Genomic DNA, 20,978 nt, shown 5'->3' on the forward strand with positions numbered 1-20,978 from the left:
CCAACAAATCTCGGCGTATTTAGGACACCACAGTTGACTGATGCACTTCGCAAACACGCGTCGAGAGCTGCTCCTTGCCCGCTATACTCGCCGGTAGCTACGATCAACGCTGCAAGAAAACGCAGGCCTCCCATAGCCCAATGGTCAACTGTTTCAGCTTGCTGCAACTGCCATGACGCCGAGTACTAGCGCGCACCCGTCGAGCTCCGTGTCCCACATACCACTCACAACCACACAGTCCTAGAGGGAAGACATAGCAAAGCAAAGATGATACGACGAGGGCCAAAATCGATGGAACGCGCTCGCAAGTGGCGCCAGTAGGATTGCGAGCGCGTCCTCACAGAAGCCGCCACGGCTCAAACCATACTCCTTAGAGTAACTTGAAAACTGCATTGAAGAATTAAATATCCTAAAGTTTCTCGCCTAGACAACAAGCCATAGAATAGTATGGAAACTAAAAGTGGTCGACACGCATTGCGAGTAGTGCCAGCCACAACAGAAACAGAAAAACTCTAACAGATATCCCGCTTGTTTGTCATTGGATGCACATGCTATTATTTATCCGGCTCCTTTTTTCATTCACCATTGTAACCAGATCTGCGTTAAGAATAATAGTTGATAATATTGTGAAATATGCCACTGTGATTGGGAGTGAACGGTGATTTATTTTCAAAGAATATTCTTAAGAATTTATTTTATTTACTAGCGATTCATCAAGAACATTAACACATTTAATCACACTATGTAAGCCTGGAAGTAGTTTCCAGGGAGTACCTGACGAAATCATAACCAGATTCCCTTTAACAAATGGGAATTTCATTCACTTTAATAGTGCCTAAAAGCATTTTTTAAAAGAAACAGATTTCAAATTATAATCAGAAAGCACGCTCTAAATATCAAAGTTACAATTTATTCAGAGGAAGAAAGAAACAAGTTTTGACTGTATGAGCCTTCGGGCAGAGAACCTTGCCGCTCCCTTTTGACATGGCCGTAGTTACGACCGCTCACAACAGCCTCTGAAAGACTACACTGGTGCAAATCTGCAACACACCAGATAACTTTAAACTAAGAGTTTTAACAATTTACACAAACACACAAACTATGCACCCTCCCTCAAAACATGAACAATTAAAATATTAACCTTGCCACCAAAGGTGCAACATGATTTTAACCCCTAAGAAAGTCTTACGGTGAAAGGATGGCAACTTTATATACTAAAATGATCATTTAAATAACAGCCCATGAAATGCAATCTTATATAAAATTCTACAAGGTTGGCCAAACAATAGTTAAGATGCTCTACAGTACACAGATACGGCTTCTCAAGATGATAGGCAATAATATCAAAGTTTCCAAAGATCAAAACATATTTCAGGTATTAGGCCGTTACACTCCAAGCAATAAATTCGTTAACACACCAAATCCGACAAACATGACAGAGGAAACTACTAGCGTACGGTAGATTGATAGGGAGATTACCGAACAACCCGAACCGCAGGTTGCTCTAACCCGCCCCTACTCCACAAGGGAAAAACGGACCACCCAATTTATAAACAACCACCTTCCCGCGGGTGGGCAAACGGAGAAGAATGGTGGGACGACCCCCAAAGCCAACGGCTGGTGACCTCAGCAAGAAAACAAGTAGCATTTAACAAATCAAATCAAATCAAACAACATATCACCAATCACTTCTAATAAACGGTGATATCTCGAGAAGACCTAGCGCAGCACCCCCAAATCGCTCTCCCGAACCATCTGCTTCCAGCCGCTTCAACGGACGCAGGAAGGCGCGCCGATCTCCCGTCTCACGGCGTCGCACCTCGCACCGGCCAGACCGATGTCGTGAGTTACTCCTGTTGCTCTCGTTTCGACCACGAAGTCACTGGCGGAGTAGAAAGACTTTTATTTTGCCGGCTTTAAAGGTTGATGCGAACGACAGACATACTTGCACTCGGAACGACAGACAGACACTAACTGCCTAACACATGCGGACGAGAGACAGACTAGCAAGCTGGGGACGAGAGACTGACCCAGACTGACCGACTGGCGCTCGCTCGCTCGCTCTAAAACTCTGGCTACATATGCCAGGTGTGGGGGCAGTTTAAGCAGCGGAGCTGTTGTTCCTGCGGTGACCTCTTTGGGGTGCAGTGGGACCTAACGGGTTGAGCTGTCCTCACTGGGCGTCGTTTATTGTGACGCCCTTTGTTTCTAAATCGGGCTGCAAGAGAAGATTACCCATGATGGTAACCGGCGGTAGGTCCGGCGGCAGCCTCTTTCTGCTGAAGATGACAGCCTGACTTTTCGCAGCGTTGGACTTTAGGCGCCATTTCGTGGACCAGGCGCCCAGGACGTCGCATCCGAGCTGGAGTCGACGGCGCATCTCGGCCGCGTTCATGCTGCGCGTGAACAACGCCGTGTCGTCGGCATAAAGTGCCAACTCCACGCGTGCCACCCGCGGGGCGTCGGCGGTGTACAGGGAGTACGGCAGGGGGCCGAGGACCGACCCTTGCGGCACTCCCGCTCGAATCTGCCGGTCGGTGGAAGTGCCTCCATCGACCGACTGGCGAGCTCATAGCGCCCCTTAAATGCGCTTGAACAGGCAACCTCTCCCCTTTCCCCCCAGAGGGAGACACCAAAGCTGCGATTGCCACAGCGGCGCCACCGCCAGAAACGGAAGACGACTGCTTCACACTGCGCACTGCGGCGCGCTCTTCAAAATAGCAGTTTTTACCGCGACTCAGGGAGTTCACCTCTATAATTCGCAGATCACAAATAAATACAAATAGCATAAAGTAAACTTTTGTTTACATGCGTTCATGTTCTGCTGGACAGTAATGCGAAAAAAACATTATTTTAAAAAGGGTATCAAATTTGCTTTTTTATTGAATTAATCCGGCTTAAACGGTATTTTTTCCGCAGATGTGCCATCTGGCATACCTCGTCACTACGTTCTTAATTATTAATTCTGAGAACATTTCTCTTGGAGAAAGAGCAGTCTGGCTAAAAGTACTTTACAAATGGTTTAAAAAACAGTCTATTCCATCGACTACTTTGATCCTCTTTTTTTTATCTGAATGCCCGTACTGAACATTTCCTACTCCCCAAGTCTAAGGGTTAAAAATTCTTTTTTATCATTCTAGGTCTTTATATTTCTTAAAAAAACAGCGATAACTCATCTCTGTAATTATCATTCTAGTTACGATGGTCTGATGAACGTCAAATAGTGACAGAAATGGTTACCACCGAAATAAATGCTTTTGCGGGTGAGACTGCTTTTAATTCATTTTTAAAGTACGTTTTTAACTGTTTACCAGCTAGAATGAAATATGTCAACCCAGGACATTGTCATGATACAGGAACTGAGTTTCTCACATAGTTTTAAATTTGCGCGCCAGTAACAAGTAGCTAATACTGCAGAGTTTCGATATGGTTTAAAAAAAGATGAAATTCAGCAAGCAGTGTCTGGTTTCAAAAACTTAAAAAAAGATTCATTTTTGTTTTTACTTTCTACACAGCGTCATTCGCTTTACACATTGATGTTTCTGCAATGAAAAATAAATCATGGGACTCTCTGGTCCACAACTACTTCAACTTTTGAAACATTTTTCTTCTTTCCTGTGGGGTCCCTACAGCTGTCGCCGCATCCCACATATTTGTCGCTATCGGTTTCTATCTTCCTCTGCTTCCTAGTCTTGTCCTATTTCTCTTCTTCTCATGACCGCTTTTGCCCCAGATAATCAGGTAACCTTCGGTCTCCCTCTTCTCCTCCTTCCCTGAGGATGGTACATAAAAATCTTTCACCAACTGTTATCTCGAATGTAGATACTAGGCGAGCTGCCGCTCGTAGCTGAGATGCTTTCTTGAGTCTAAGTGTTTTCCCAGATTGCATTCTAATAATTTTCGTAACATAAAGCAAATATTGTCCTCTTCACTTGTCGTCACTATCTGATCATCTGGGAAGAACAAGATGAACGAACTTTGATCCTCTTTTTTTTTTATCTGAATGCCCGTACTGAACATTTCGTACTCCCCAAGTCTAAGGCTTAAAAATTCTTTTTTATTATTCTGGGTCTTTATATTTCTTAAAAAACAGCGATAACTCATCTCTCTAATTATCATTCTAGTTACGATGTTTATGAGCCACGTTTGACTTTTGAATGTAGATGACCGGTAACATTTACTTTATCAACTCAGCCCCTCTGAAAAACAGTATAAACTCTAATCTTTCAAACACTTGGCACTTGTAATTGTAGCGTCATGTTAATGCACTTTCATCTTCTTCTTCTTCATCAAACCAAATAAATCAGACTTATAGCTGCGAGTATTTTACATTATTAAATCAACATTTTACATTAGCATAATAATTTTTTACATTAACGGTTCTATCCTTTTGTTTCTAATTTTTATACCTAAATTTAAGCCTACAGTCATTTCTCTTGAAAATACAGGACACCTGAAAAGGCTGTGATCAGCTGACGAATAACTTATGAAATAGTTTGTTAACAGAAAATTATGCTGACGGAAACGTGATGTCGGATAAACGCACTTTGCATTTGAACAATGTTTATTTGTAACCTAAGTGAAGTGTACTTACAAATCATTCATATTAGTATAACTTTGTTTGTATTCTTCACCAGAGTGAATGTGCTCACATAATATGGTGTCACGTAACAATCTAGCATATAGGACTGCACATGAAATGCTCAGATTATATTTGAGTATCACTGCGTTGGTAACTGCGCTACATAAATCGTTTGTTTTGCCACATAACTACAAATGATTAAGATTTGAAAACAAACGCTTAGTTCCTCCATCCGGCCCTGGAGCACACAGAGCAAGTTCTATAATTTTAGGCAGGACTTTTATTTTTACGCATTTTTCCCCTAAACATCTCAAGTATCCCAGCCCATCTGTCATGTACGTCTTCCTAGTAATCGTTCCAGTACTGCAATTTATCGGGTAGACGTCTTTGACAATACAGTATTCATCAAACAGTTCTGCAGTAATCGTTCCAGTACTGCAATTTATCGGGTAGACGTCTTTGACAATACGGTATTCATCAAACAGTTCTTCACTGTCAATTTCTGCACTGCTTACTTCCTTAATCATTGTAAATCAATGGTACACTTTATTATATATCACTCCCTTATAGCTCATTTTTCAAATTGGTCCTACAAAGTGAACTATAATCTGAAAACTGCTTCCTCCATGAAACCAAATACGAGTAATCAGTTGTTAAATTACAGAATGAATCAAAACGAGAGCAGCTTGATCACTGTCATACAATTCCTCCAACATTGATTTAACCGTAAAACTCACAAAATTATTTTCTTTGGTGATTTTTATTTTGTTGTCAGTAAGAAGATTTCGTCCCTGCAGGACAGGAACTCCGCTTTTCGATTTTCGAGCAAAGGTGACTTTAGAACAGTACATAAATTCAAAACTGAAGAGAAGGAACAAATGTTAACCATCTTATACTGCTGTAACCTAACAATTGACAGTAACTGACATCTACAAAATCAAGATTTCTTTGAGTCTTTTCAACTTTATCGTAAATTATGCAAATGATATTCTTTGCATCAACTGGCAGTTCCCCAACAGCTGTTGAGGATGATATGTGCCATGCAAACCACACCTATAAAGTAATTCCTGCCAAGGCTTGCTTGTAATTTAACAAAACCATTTTCTCTGCCACTTCTCCTTATTTCACAGAACACGCTGTTCCTATTGTCAGCAGATAAACACACAAAGTTTGATTCTAGACCGTCATCGTACAGAATCAACATCATCGTTTTAGATATTAGAGATTTCATTTTCAGTAGAAATAAATTCCAACATTTTTTATGCGCCTGGCCTTCTGAAATGAAGTATTTAACTAATACTGGAAGAAACTTTCTTGCTTTGTGGTTACTGGTATTAATGAATGAACTAAAAATGTTTTTGTGGTGAAGATCTTCTTTAACTAGTTGTTTTCACCAAGGAGGTAATACATTATTACCAATATCTTCATCTTTGGTTCGTTTACAACTAAACTAGCCATCATACAGCTTTTTAATGGCATTTGTTGCGCTATCCATGTAACTGCACCTTTGATTATGACAACGTCATGGTATCATGTGTGGTTCTCACTATATAGAGCAGACTTTAATGAAATGTCTGATGGCAATTATGGTGAAGTACCACATCACTCCTCAAAGATAACGTAATATTTTTTGTTATTACAATTAATATAGAAGGTTTCAGTCATGAATATGAAAGATTTGATTGTACGATAGCAAGGTAGTTTATGCTGGCATGTTTTACATTTTCAGTGCATGCCTTCTGGAAACAACGCAAGCAGCAATTCTGAGAACGTATGAAAGAAACTTCCCATTATTTTTTTATGAAGAAGTAATCGATTTTAGAAGTTGTTGCAACAGCAGCAGAAGGAACCAGTTTATGTTTGTTTGATTTATCATGCTGAACAATATTTGAGTTCCAACCATGTGCAGTCGAAAATGTGGCAATGCAAATCGTACATTGAACTTCCTAATTAACCTTTGTCTCTTCGAGGAAAATATATTTTTCCATTACGTTAGAGAAGAGACGCATTTTCGTTTAGGCACATCAACCGCTAATACCAGACTACGCAAGCTTCGTCTCTCCTCACTGTCCACAGAACGCTCTAAGCCAGAGACCTCCACACTTTGGTCCGCGGGCCAACGCCTGCGCATGAACACCATCAATCCGAGGCTCATACACGGATTACCCGGCCCGTTATAATTATATTTTATTACAGTCGAACTGAAGTGCGGTAGGGAGCTGGTGTTGAGTTGAAAGGTACTGAGCCATAACAAATTTATTACACTACTGGCCATTAAAATTGCTACACCCAGAAGAAATGCAGATGATAAACGGGTATTCATTGGACAAAATCATTATACTAGAACTGACATGTAATCACATTTTCATGCAATTTGGGTGCATAGATCCTGAGAAATCAGTACCCAGAACAACCAACTCTGGCCGTAACAACGGACTTGATACGTCTGGGCATTGAGTCAAGCAGAGTTTGGATGGCGTGTACAGGTACAGCTGCCCATGCAGCTTCAGCACGATACCACAGTTCATCAAGAGTAGTGACTTGCGTATTGTGACGAGCCAGTTGCTCGACTACCATTGACCAGACGTTTTCAGTTGCTAAGAGATCTGGAGAATGTGCTGGCCAGGGCAGCAGTCGAACATTTTCTGTATCCAGAAAGGCCCGTACAGGACCTGCAACATGTGGTCGTGTATTATTCTGCTGAAATGTAGGGCTTCGCAGGGGTCGAATGAAGGGTAGAGCTACGGGTCGTAACACATCTGAAATGTAACGTCAACTGCTCAAAGTGTCGTCAATGCGAACAAGAGGAGACCGAGGCGTGTAATCCCATACCATCACGCCGGGTGATACGCCACTATGGCGATGACGATTTCACGCTTCCAATGTGCGTTCACCGCGACGTCGCAAAATACGGATGCGACCATCATGATGCTCTAAACAGAACCTGAATTCATCCGAAAAAATGACGTTTCGCCATTCGTGCACCCAGGTTCGTACACCATCGCAGGCGCTCCTGTCTGTGATGCAGCGTCAAGGGTAACCCCAGCCATGGTCTCCGAGCTGGTAGACCATGCTGCTGCAAACGTCTTCGAACTGTTCGTGCAGATTATTGTTGTCTTGCAAACGCCCCCATCTGTTGACTTAGGGATCGAGACGTGGCTGCACGATCCGTTGCAGCAATGCGGATAAGATGCCTGTCATCTCGAGTGCTAGTGATACGAGGCCGTTGGTATCCAACACGGCTTTCCGTATTACCCTCCTGAACCCACCGATTCCATATTCTGCTATCAGTCATTGGATCTCGAGCAACGCGAGCAGCAATGTCGCGATACGATAAACCGCAATCGCGACAGGCTACAATCCGACTTTTATCAAAATCGGAAACGTGATGGTACGCATTTCTCCTTTTTACACGAGGCATCACAACAACGTTTCACCAGGCAACGCCGGTCAACTGCTGTTTGTGTATGAGAAATCGGTTCGAAACTTTCCTCATGTCAGCACGTTGTAGGCGTCGCCACTGACGCCAACTTTGTGTGAATGCTCTGAAAAGATAATCATTTGCATATCACAGCATCTTCTTCCTGTTCGTTAAATTTCGCGTCTGTAGCACGTCACCTTTTTGGTGTAGCAATTTTAATGGCCAGTGGTGCGTTAAAGGAAACACAAATACATTACAAATAGCAAAGTATATGATCAGAGGATTATGTCACAAATATCAAACATCGGCTATTGCCAGTAATTGTCAAACGACTGACAAAAGTGGTTCAGTTGTATGATGATAGAGGCGGTGGTAGGGGCAACGCCAGTAGCAATAATTCCTCCTTCTCTACTAACATAGGATCGTGATTGCCGCTACCGCAGCACTAGAAACCTTCATTAACAATTTCAGTCATGGTACTCTGGCATATTTATCAAGATCACATTTAACAAGAGATACAATCACCTATCCTGTAAAAAAGAGACAACTCGGTAACTATTTCGAAAAAGTAACATACTACAAATACAGAAATTCATCTTTAGTTTAGGTTTTTTTTTTTTTTTCGAGATCGTGATACTAGCCAACAGGTAACTATAGACATGCCTCAGAAATATGGTAACTAGATTCAACAATTTTCACTGAATAAACAATTTCTAAATCAGAAGAATTACATCTGCATTCTATACCTTTAGATTCTAAAATCATTTTGGGGTAGTGACAGTCACAAGCCCACACACATTGACAGAAATGGACTCACGTAGTACCAGGTAAAACCTTCATAAATAACACTTTGATCTGCATAACAATGGGCAACCAGGATACGGACTCAAAATAGCCACCAGCCGACACCAAGTGACGTGCTCACTAATCGGATGCTCACCGTGATTTCTCGTAAAATCCAGCGCCCAATGGCAAACACTTGCTTAGAGAGCGCCGAGAGACGTGGGGAACGAAGATTACTCATAGTCGGAAACCCACGATTATCATCCAGCAGGCGACACAGCGATGAGTACTTTGAAAGAAACCATCCCGGCCGACTTCCTTCCCATCCTTCCAGGAACCCCGCCAAAATCGCAGTCAGCAGAGGCCCCTCTCTAGCCAACGGACCACGGCTAGAATGGGGGTATGGAGTATTTTTAATGTTTTGAAGACGAATGGCGACTTACAAGTAGCCATAAGAAAGTTCCTGTTCAGGCTGTCAAAACATGAGTTGAAACGTCCCCTTAGAAAAATTATACACGACTGTGCTTAAACTGACACACAATATTTTTAGCGCAACGCAATCTGATTTTTAATAATCCCTACAAAAGAATGGCCCTGACTAACATTAACCTATACCTTTCACAAATCACTTACCTCACAAAAATCTTCGTTACTCGAACTACTGCAATACGGCGAGCGCTACTACTGCCAGCTAAATAAAAGATTCAAACTACTGAAGGCACTAACTACTGATAGGCATAGTTAGCAAATGAAAGATTTTAATAGAGAACAAACACTGTATTTACCTTAATAGTCATAATATATATAGCAGTTCATGACATCCATTCGTACAAATGTACTGTTTCTGATGGACACACTTTCAGATTATCCATTCTCAAAAATCCGCCATCTCACTCCCCCACATCCACCACTGCTGGCGGCCCGCCTCCAACTGCGCAACGCTACGCGCTGTTCACGTCCAGCTTCCCAACACTACAACGGCAGACAACAATGCAAACTAGCCACAGACTGCACACAGCACAGCCAGAGATTTTCATCTACGTGGCGGCGGCGTTACCAATATAAGAACCTAAACAGCCTACATATAAGAACCTAAACAGCCTACTTACATAGCCCCCATGCTCCCCACAAAAAAATTTACAAATTGTTTTGGGCACTGGGCAATACATATTTGTTAAAATTTTTCATAATCGTAATTACAATAACAAAGAAATCAAATGCACACACTTATAGATACAATGTTGGTCAAAAGCTAAAATTTTCTCACAGTCCATAAAGATAGTCCTGATCATTCATCATAATAGTAATTACAGTTTTTTTCACAAAGTCTCATTAGTAAAAGAAATTGCACACAGAAGTAGTGGATTTCCATGCAGTCTTGAAGAAGTAGTGTTGTCCTTCCAACGGAAAGACAGTGCTGACTCTTGACATGCAGACAGGTAATGGGTCACAACAGAGCAAACCCACAGCAGAGTCAGTCGAAGTTTTGAAGAATATTGGTAGGTAGGTCATCACAGAGTAGACCCACTGTAGTCCTGGTAGAGATTACGGTATTGGTGGGCCACCAGAGGTGCAGACCCACTGTGGTCCTTGTAGAAATAATGGTATTGGTGGGTCATCAAAGGTGTAGACCCACTGTAGTCCTTGTAGAGATGGCCAGCAGCCATCTGCTGCGACTGTGCAGGTGCACAATCACCATCGAAGAGTCTTGCAGAGAAGATAGCAAGTCCATAAACCACCACTTGTGCACGCACAAAGTTTTTGGAATTGTCCTTAGAAGTCTTGCAGACAATATAGCAAGTCCATAAACCACCACTTGTACACTCACGAAGTTTTTGGAATTGTCCTTAAAACCAGCAATGCTGTTATCCAGTCCCTTGCTGAATTAGTAACACACGTGCAAACACTAACAGTCCCAACTTCTCACATACTGTGCATTACTATGACCGACAGAAATGTGTGCAGTTAAATGAATGCTTACAAGTTACTTAATTTGATGAACTGGTGTCAATTACAATATTATAACATGAGAATATAATTACAAAGGTACAAAATACATCATTAAAAACATAACAATACAGATAACATTTGTAGTAATACAGGCTTTACAAAAGAATAGAAATAACACATACATCAGTGTTACAGGAATTATGAGATAAGTAAATACATAAAAGATCAGAATAACTTTCGAAACATCAACTTCACACATGAGCATTAAAACAAAACAGAATAAATAATGTCTAAACATCTTTACAAAGAAAATAACATATTATCAGAAAAATTCTACAACATAGCTCTCATCAGCTAAACACATAAAGACAGGAAAAAGACAAATAAACAAGGGTACATAAACACATAGTGGGATAACACAAGGAAAGGACAGGTTTTGTTTTATTGCAGTATTTTGCTAACAAAACTTTCTTTGCTTCTTGGAGATCTCACTTCATTCATCATTATTTCCAAAAAGTCCTATCTATACCTCCTTCCTGTATTCTATTCATATTTCTTTCAAAATAATTATTTCTCATTGTACAATACTCATTTTGGCCCAAATCTTTTTCATATAACTTCGCAATGCATTCTTTACCTACTCTCCATAGTCAGTTTCTTATATAGTCTACCCCTCTTAAGCTAACTTAAATCTACTGAGTTCAGATGCTAAACTAAGGTACGAGGCAATGCAACAGCACAAAACAATTAACGCAAACAGCAATGAAAAAAAATGCAGATTTGCGAAGCAAGCAGCATTATAGAAATTAGCAAAGCAATTGCAATATTACAACTAATATAATGCAATGTGCAACAAACAAGAAAAATAAATCAGTAGTAAACTGGCTTAGAAGAGTAACACAAAGTCAAATTCAGTAACACTATGCCTGGCAAACAGCAGCAGCAAATAAAATAACTTATATCTAAACATGACATAGCTCAAGCAAAAAAAAAAAAAATACAAGAAAAAATTACACTAAATACAATAATGTAGACAACGGAAATGTATATTCATATCTTAATGTCTATGTAATTAAAGTGGTGCACCACAAAAACTAATTCTACAAAAAATTACCAAGTACTTGAAAAGAAAATTATATATGCAGTTACTGTTATTAGTCCCTTCTTATTGTTCTTTCCACTCAAAGAGCTCCTTTTTCGAAGAATGTGGATCATAAAATAATAATTTACTTTGTCTGTTGACAGAAAGTGTTCACATTAGCAAATGCATCTAAGTTTATTTTATAAAACTAATGCTGCAACACAGCTGGAAACCAGATATTAAACAAAATGAGCAATCTCTCAACTACAAAGACAATAGATGTGAAATGTTTCTCATCATTTCATTAGGCATTTTAGTAAATATCATAAATTATGAGCTCCACAGTATGCTTTCAACAAGGAAATGTCAATAGCGAGGATAATGGCCTCCCTGTTTTGTTCTACCTGTGCCTCTGAAAAGGCACACACTAATGGCCTGTTCTCCAGGCATCTGACACAGCTGGGTGCCCACGACGCATTAAGTGCAGGTTGTCACTTAACTTTCTTACAGAAATATTTACGACAGCTGTTTCCGCTACAGTGAAAGTCTCATATAAAAATATTTCACAGGTCAAGAATTTGTGTTACAAATCTGTAGAAACAAAATCCTATTGATATAACAGTGTCCAAAAAATTTTCGTCGGCATTGTAATACATTCACGCATTTACATACATTTCATAACCCTTAAAGTACGATTCTTGGTTTCCATAACCTTTTTCACAAACCAGAGTCCCTAACCACTACTCCTTATTCCTTACCTTACTACATATATATATATTCGTCGACACTTCTTCAATATTTCATCTTAATAAATATGTAGCATAATCAAATTCCTCATATAACAGCGGCTTATTGATCATAAACATACCTCAGCAGCATAATACACATTGTCGTCATAAAAATAACAACATAACACCTCCGTCAAATCTCATAAACGTCGTAGCTTTCTGCAGTAATGTCAAAACCTAAAAAAAAAAATTCTCTGCTCATTTCAAGAGTGTCATCTACCTCAAACGTACTTTAAAAATCATGATCTCATACCAAATATATCATTCAAAGCTCTCATAATATCACAATGGGTCCCAAAAAATATGAACAGTTCACAAAGTACAGACAAAATACAGTTTCATAAGTGTGAAGTTATCCAACGGTGTAATTACGTAAACATCTGTCACTGCCGTAGTAAAAAAAAAGTTTATCTCTCAGTTAAATGATCAGATAGCTGTGTAATTCTGTGTTAGAGAAACATGGTACCGATGTGTAAAGTTGTATAAGCAAATACCATATTGGCTAGAGCTCCTTGTGCTTGCCAAACACGTGGTATACAAAGTAAGCGTGTACCCCCCTGAGGATTAATGTAATTATACCCTCAGGTGTTACAGATTACAGCAATGGAATGAAATGTATCACGGAAAACTTCCTTTGTAATTAAAAAATCATTGTACTTCAAATATCTTTAAAAATAAATGGTTTAAGTACAAAATTAAGCACTCAAATGCGTGTCCTGTAGCGCTAAATGTGCGTCTTGCTGTAAGATAATTCTGTGGAAGTGTCGTAGTTATTTTCCTCCGAAAGCTAAGTTCTGCAGAAGCCAATGTACTTACCTCATGATAAACAAAAGTGAAGTGCTTTGCGTATAGCTATCGTAGTTATTATGCTTATTGGTGTGATGAAGAAAGTACTGTACTGTAACGTATTGTTGTGCTACGGAAAAGGCTGTCTCATTGTAGCTATACCACAAAAGTTACTACTAAAACATGTTTTACTTTCCAGAATAAAACAGAAAACTATACAGATATAAAACAGAAACACCGCAAAAGCAACATTGTAAATTGTCGTGTCGTGATAAAATCGTGTAGCTGTCACATAAACTAACCACTGTGTCATCTGGTATCTCACAGAAAGTACTTTAAATCCAGAATGTATTTTCAAGTAAACCAAAATGTTGCATTAAAATCTCATTAGCAGTACTGGTCAATGTTCTAAGTATGTGAGCCTTATAGTCGTTACGTAATCGTGCAACTAACAAGCAAGAATGCACACACACAATAACACTGTGTCGTCTGTTCACAATAACAATGCATTCGTAATTGCTTGTCTAAGTTCCCTAGATTCTTGACTGGATAGTTAACTTCAAAACATAGTTGCATGATAACAGTTTCTAAGTGTGTCAATGCATACTAGAAATGTGAAGCGAAACGTTTTATGGCAAAGACAAAGTTAAAAAGCAGATTATTTTTCAATAAACGGTTTACATGTGAAATTTGGTGTAAACCTTTACTCTTCCTAGTACGCAGAGTTTCAACTTCAACGCAATTATCATGTGGTATACGTCGGATTATGTAAGGTCCATTGTAAACTAAAAAGAATTTGTGACTCAGGTGTTTCTTATGTGACAATGAATGAGCTTTAATGAGAACTTTCTGACCAATATATAATTTCTTTGCATTTGCTTTACCGTGTAGTTTTCTCCTTTTGTTTGCTGCAGATTTGATACTTTTAAGAGCGAAATCAATTATGTCTTTGTGTCGAAGTTTAAGTGTATTCGGGAAAGGTACAAGCTCTCTGATTCTGTTCGGTGGTTCTTCATTCTTTAGTACAAGAGTAGGTGGTAAAGCAGTGGAATCATGAGGCATTTCATTCAGCTCGTTTTGAAATAAGTGTAAATATCTGTCCCAATGCTGATGCTTTCTGTGACAATAAAGTCTGCAAAGCCTATTGATTTCTTTCATAATCCGTTCAGACGGGTTACAATGTGGTGAGTACAATGAAATGAAAACAGGTTTGATTTTATGATTCCGAAGCATGTGTGACCAAACAGCAGATCTGAATTGCGGTCCGTTATCTGAAATGACTTTAGCAACGTGGCCAACTTCACGTAAGAAATTTTTAACAAAAGCGTTGGATACAGACCGTCCAGTGGCTTTACGTAACGGAGTGAAAGAAACAAATTGAAGTAAGTTCAACAGCGACTAGAACGTACGAAAATCCATTCGATGTTCTGAAAAGGGGTCCCAAGAGATCAAAAGCAGCAAATTCTTTTAATTTAGAAGGAATAATAGGAAACAACAGAGCACGATGTGAGATAGTAGATGGTTTCGCCTTTTGACAAAGTTTACAAATAGACAAGACTCTTCGAATTCTCTTTTCCATATTGTTAAAATAACAAGTCGTTCGAAGAATATGATAACATTTTCGTGGACCAAAATGTGCATAGCTGAAATGAATGTACCAAATGAGCTTATTAACAAAATCGACAGGAATGCAAAGTTCCCATAGCTTGTCATCAACAGTGCAGCGTTTGAGCAGTATGTTCTTCCTAACCAGATAATAATGCCGAATCAGAGTGTGTGGCTTTTCATGCCATTTACTTTTGATGTCTTTCCAAAACGGATCTTTATCCTGTTCACGAGCAATGTCCTTTAAAGATGTGGTGGTGAAGTTTTCAAAGGCGACTTTCTGAATGTAAAGAATAATGAAATTTTTTTCGAGGTTGCCTTCTGTGTTACTTTTCTCAAGCCCAGCCGGTGCGCGTGACAGCGCGTCCGCAACAATGTTCTCCTTGCCGGGAATGTAGACTATTGTGAAGCGGAATTCTTGCAGAAACAATGGCCAACGTTTTAACCTGTCATGGTTTAATTTTGAAGACATAAGAAATTGTAATGCACGATGAACACTGTATATTTTTACGTGCTTACCAGAAAGAAAGAAACGGAATTTGTTAAATGCCCAAACGATAGCTAAAGCTTCTAATTCAGTAACGGAATAATTTTTTTCAGATTTTGTTAGCACTCGGCTAGCAAAAGCAATGGTTTTCTGAACAGTAATGTCATTTTCTATGGCTTCTTGAAATAAATGGGCACCAAGACCGACTTTAGAAGAATCCGTGCTAAGGCAGAAATCTTGTGACAGATCTGGATGAGCTAGTACTGGCGCGTGAAGTAACGCTTCTTTCAAAGAATTGAATTCCAACTGTGTTTGTTCGTCCCAGTTCCAAATAGTATTTTTTCCAGTGAGAGAACAAAGTTTTGGTTTAACTAGAATTTGCATATTCAGAAAACGACGGTAAAAATTTACGAGACCTAGAAAACTGCGGACTTGTCTTTTTGTGGATGGAACTGGAATGGCTCTGATTGCTTCTAATTTTTCAGGATCCGGCTGAATGCCTTCAGAAGAAATAATGTGTCCCAAAAACTTCACCTTTGTCCTACCGAATTCAGACATTTCCAAGTTAACTGTAATTCCAGAGTCTGCAAAAATACGTAACAAACTGTTGAGGATGCGATTATGTTGTTCCCATGAAGCTTCTGCTATTAGAATATCGTCCACATATAAGGTGATGTGACGTTTTAAGAACTCAGGTAATATGGAATTTAGCCCGCGAATGAATGCTGCCGAAGAAATGCTCAAGCCAAAAGGAAGTTTCCGAAATTGATAACAAACGCCGAAACAAAGAAAAGCTGTGTATTTTCTACATTCTGGATGAAGTTCGATATGATAAAAGCTGGATCTGAGATCAATAGAAGACAACACTTTTACACCATTAAAATTTTGAAGAAGTTGTTCTAATGTTTGCGGCCTGTCTGTTTCAGGAATGATGATAGTATTGATTTGTCTCGAATCTAAGACAAGCCTGATCGATCCATTTTTCTTCTCAACAACATGTAATGGATTGTTGTATGAGCTTACTGCAGGCTCAATAATGCCCTCGTCAAGCATAGATTGTATTTCTGTTCTAACACGGTCCCTATAATGTGCTGGAATTACGTATGGTCTAACACAAAATTTAGTATGCTCACGAACACGAAATTGGTATTGAAATCCCTTGATTGTTCCTGTTTTATGAGTAAAAACTGTGGAATGTGCTTGTAAAATCTCAAAAAGATCCTGCCCATCAGTCTCATTACAATTCTCAATTGTTTGAATTTTATTCTGAATTAACTCATTAGTTTCAAATATGCCGTCGATATCATCCCTGTCAGTACTTGCAGAGTGATTATTAGCGTCAAGTTCCGTCGAAAATTCCGAACTGTTGTCTAACAGGAGGTAAAGCCGATTAATTTCTTCGTCATGGTTTGAGAGCCAATCTTCAAATTTCAAAGCTACTGAGTTACCTTCTTTCTCTAAACTTATTTCAGCATCGTGAAAGCTTAAGATTGCTTTGTATTCATTCAAAAAGTCTACTCCCAGTATAATTTCCGTCGACAATAATGGAACAATAAGAAAGTTCATAGTGAAGCTGTGGCTTTGACAAAAGAATTCTAAGTTGGTTTGTTGGCGTACATCTACACTTTTTCCAAAGATTGCACCTTGTAATTTAATCTTACGTAACGGAAGTGTGGGGCAATCGTTCGATTTGTTGCATTTGCTAAAGGCTGTTTCACTAATTACTGAAATGGGACTGCCAGAATCAAGAACTGCCGTAAATTTTACGTCATTTACTGTAATGTGAATCACAGGATATGCAATGTTGTTATGTTTTACGTCGTGTTCCTGGAGTAAGATGTCCCTAATGTCTTCCATTTTTACGTAATTACTAGCTACGGCAGCTGCGTCGTTAGTGTCATATGTACGTTTTGTGGCTGCCAGCGGTATGAGTCATTGCCTATTGTCTCTCTGTTGGCGCGTGTCGTTATTGGGGTTTGGAGACCTAACTTCTACAAATTCACCTTGCCGAGAGGGCCCTGCCCTGGTTAAATCCCGCCAGTTCTGATGCAATTCAGGTCTGTCGTTATGATCACATCGTCTGTCGTCATGTCGGTAGTTCCTGTAGTTCCTTTCTTGTCAGTTAAGTGATGGAGAATTTCTCCCTGAATCGTAACTGCGCGGTGGACCGTTGCGTCTAAAGTTATTCTGTCTCCCGTAATAATAATTGTTTTAGTTCCCATACTGTCTGTTTCTCTGATTGTCTCTGTGATAGTCATTACCGCGGAGAGGTGATCTTTCCTTGTAATTATTACTACTCTGCCAACGGTTGTCATACGGGTGGTGTCTGTTTTGGTCACGATTTGTGTTGGGAGAATATCCTTGTCGCGTCCAGTTATTATTTCTGTCATCGCGGAATTGTGATGGATGTGACCTGTAATTGTTGTGCTCCTGTTTTCGCGTTCCGCAATTGTCAGTGTCAATTTCCAGTTCTTGTAAGAGCTCCTGAAAAGCTTTAATGTCGTCTTTGCAACGTCCTGCTAAAATAATATGTCGTAAATGTTCAGGCAATTTGATTAAGCAAATGCAGATGAGTTCTGATGGGCTGTATGGGTTTGACAGGTACTGATTCTTGTGCAACATGTCTTCAAAATATTTCACAAGACTGGAAAATTCAGATTGTTCGAAATGTTTCATCATTATGATGCTATGTTTTACTCGGTCTTGTGTAGCTTGAGACCAATATGCTGAGAGGAAGGCATGGTAAAATTCTCCTTCACTGTGGCAATCGTGAATGACCGATCGCATTCTTACAGCTGGTTCATTCTCTAAATAGCCACACATAAATTCTAATCTGTGCTCTAATGACCAGTTGGGAGGAAAAGAATGAGAGAATTGATGGAGCCACGCTTGTGGATGAATGTCATTGGCAGAATTCTTAAACGTTTTGAATTTACGTGTGGTAATGAACACCTTATAGTCAAAATCATCATGTCGGCGAGTCGCATGTCGGTCTTTGTTACGTCGTTTCGGCGGTTCCATCTCAAAATTCGGTGTACCTTGCCAATTTCTTTCATAATTTCCGAAGTGTCCTGTGTTATTATTTTGTGGCGTATTGGAGTGCGAGTGTCCTCTGAAATATGTAATTCTTGTATTACCTGTGTCAGCTGATCTTGTACTTCCCGGATTTCTCTTTGGTGTTGCATATTTGATTCAGATTTTGTTTCAGTTTCCTAATTTGTTCGCACTCTTCTGTGTCATTAAAGACTACTGGTTTTGTGTCATTCAGATTATCATCTACCTTCGTAGACAAATTATTTAGCTGATCCGAAAGTTCAACTACTTTCTCTTATAATGAACTAATTTCCTCCATGTGTCTTTCTGAACCAATTTTCAGAGTATCTACTGGGTCCTTTAAGTTTTCTTGAGTTTTTGCAAGTTGTGTAACCGAATCGGTAGATGCAACTGAGTCAATTTTAGCTTGCAGGGTCTCATGATTTTGATGAACAATAGTTTGCAGTTCTTTGATGGCTGCTTCGTGATTCTGTAATGCATTTTCATGCCGCGAAAAAATAGGTTGAAAATGCTCACAAATTTGTGTTTTTACGTCATTACAGACTTTTTGACATTTCGATTCAAGGTTATGTAACTCAGCAGTTAAATCTTCACGTGTTTGTTCGAGAGTTTGTTCCAATGAGTCTAACTTTTGAACCTTTTGCTGTGTTTGTCTCTGATTTTGTTCCATTGAGTGTAACTGTTGCTGTGTTTGTCTCTGGTGTTGATCCATTGTGTCTAACTGTTGCTGTGTTTGTCTCTGGTGTTGTTCCATTGTGTCTAACTTTTGAAGATTTTGTTCCATTGTGTCTAACTTTTGAAGCTTTTGTCCCATTTGTTGCATTAATTGTAATAACAATGCACTGGTGTCTGAAACATGTTCCTCAGTGCTATTCGGCAATGCATTTGAACCGGCAATATTCGCAGTTTGGAAAGCAGAAAATGTGTCTTGACTTGTTTGAGAAAAGGGTGAGGACGCAAAACCTGAATCTACAGTTTTTGCAAGATTGTGTCCTGTCATTTCGGATTCCTGAGGCAAGCTGTTGCCGACCGATCGATCGATAATGCTTCCCTGTTCACTAATTGTTTCACTGTCTACACCATTGTTTGCAGCCCGCTCCATTTCCCTATGTACAATTACCAAATTACTACTTTGAACATTAGTTAATTCATTACTCGGTGGCGCTAACACACTGCTTTCGTCTTCACTGTCATTTCTCAGTTTACTTTGGAACCTAGTATTACGTTTTTCACACGCCATTATTGTCACAATATTTCACACGATAACACAGAAAAACACAATTTGAAGAGCGACAATAAGAGAACACACTAACATAGCACTGAAAATAATATCTCGTTAATTGCAAGCGCAGATGCGAAATACTTGGTGCAAATCTACATGCATGCCACAACTGTTTTACTGTACAACAATGAAAGGCTGCAACTACAAAGGAGAGTTTCTCTACAATTACGTGCTAGCAATAAACAAAATCTACCCTAATTACACAAACTACAAGAAAAAATCAGAAGATTCCAGTGAGGTATCCTAGGCTAAGGGTCGACATATGAAACGTCCCCTTAGAAAAATTATACATGACTCTGCTTAAACTGACACACAATATTTTTAGTGCAACGCAATCTGACTTTTAATAATCCCTACAAAAGAATGGCCCTGACTAACATTAACCTATACCTTTCACAAATCACTTACCTCACAAAAATCTTCGTTACTCGAACTACTGCAATACGGCGAGCGCCACTACTGCCAGCTAAATAAAAGATTCAAACTACTGAAGGCACTAACTACTGATAGGCATAGTTAGCAAATGAAAGATTTTAATAGAGAACAAACACTGTATTTACCTTAATAGTCATAATATATATAGCAGTTCATGACATCCATTCGTACAAATGTACTGTTTCTGATGGACACACTTTCAGATTATCCATTCTCAAAAATCCGCCATCTCACTTCCCCACATCCACCACTGCTGGCGGCCCGGCTCCAACTGCGCAACGCTACGCGCTGTTCACGTCCAGCTGCCCAACACTACAATGGCAGACGACAATGCAAACTAGCCACAGACTGCACACAGCACAGCCAGTGATTTTCATACAGAGAGCGCTACGTGGCGGCGGCTTTACCAATATAAGAACCTAAACAGCCTACATATAAGAACCTAAACAGCCTACTTACAGAGTAATACCAACTTTTAAATAATTCCCTTAAAAGAAAAACACCTTACTACACAGTGGCCGGCCGTGGTGGCCGAGCGGCTCTAGGCGCTTCAGTCCGGAACCGCGCGACTGCTACGGTCGCAGGCTCGAATCCTGCCTCGGGCATGGATGTGTGAGATGTCCGTAGGTTATTTAGGTTTAAGTAGTTCTAAGTTCTAGGGGACTGATGACCTCAGATGTTAAGTCCCATAGTGCTCAGAGCCATTTGAACCATTTTTGAACTA

Source organism: Schistocerca cancellata, chromosome 6 (assembly GCF_023864275.1).
Source record: "Schistocerca cancellata isolate TAMUIC-IGC-003103 chromosome 6, iqSchCanc2.1, whole genome shotgun sequence".
NCBI classification, from domain to species: Eukaryota; Metazoa; Arthropoda; class Insecta; order Orthoptera; family Acrididae; genus Schistocerca; species Schistocerca cancellata.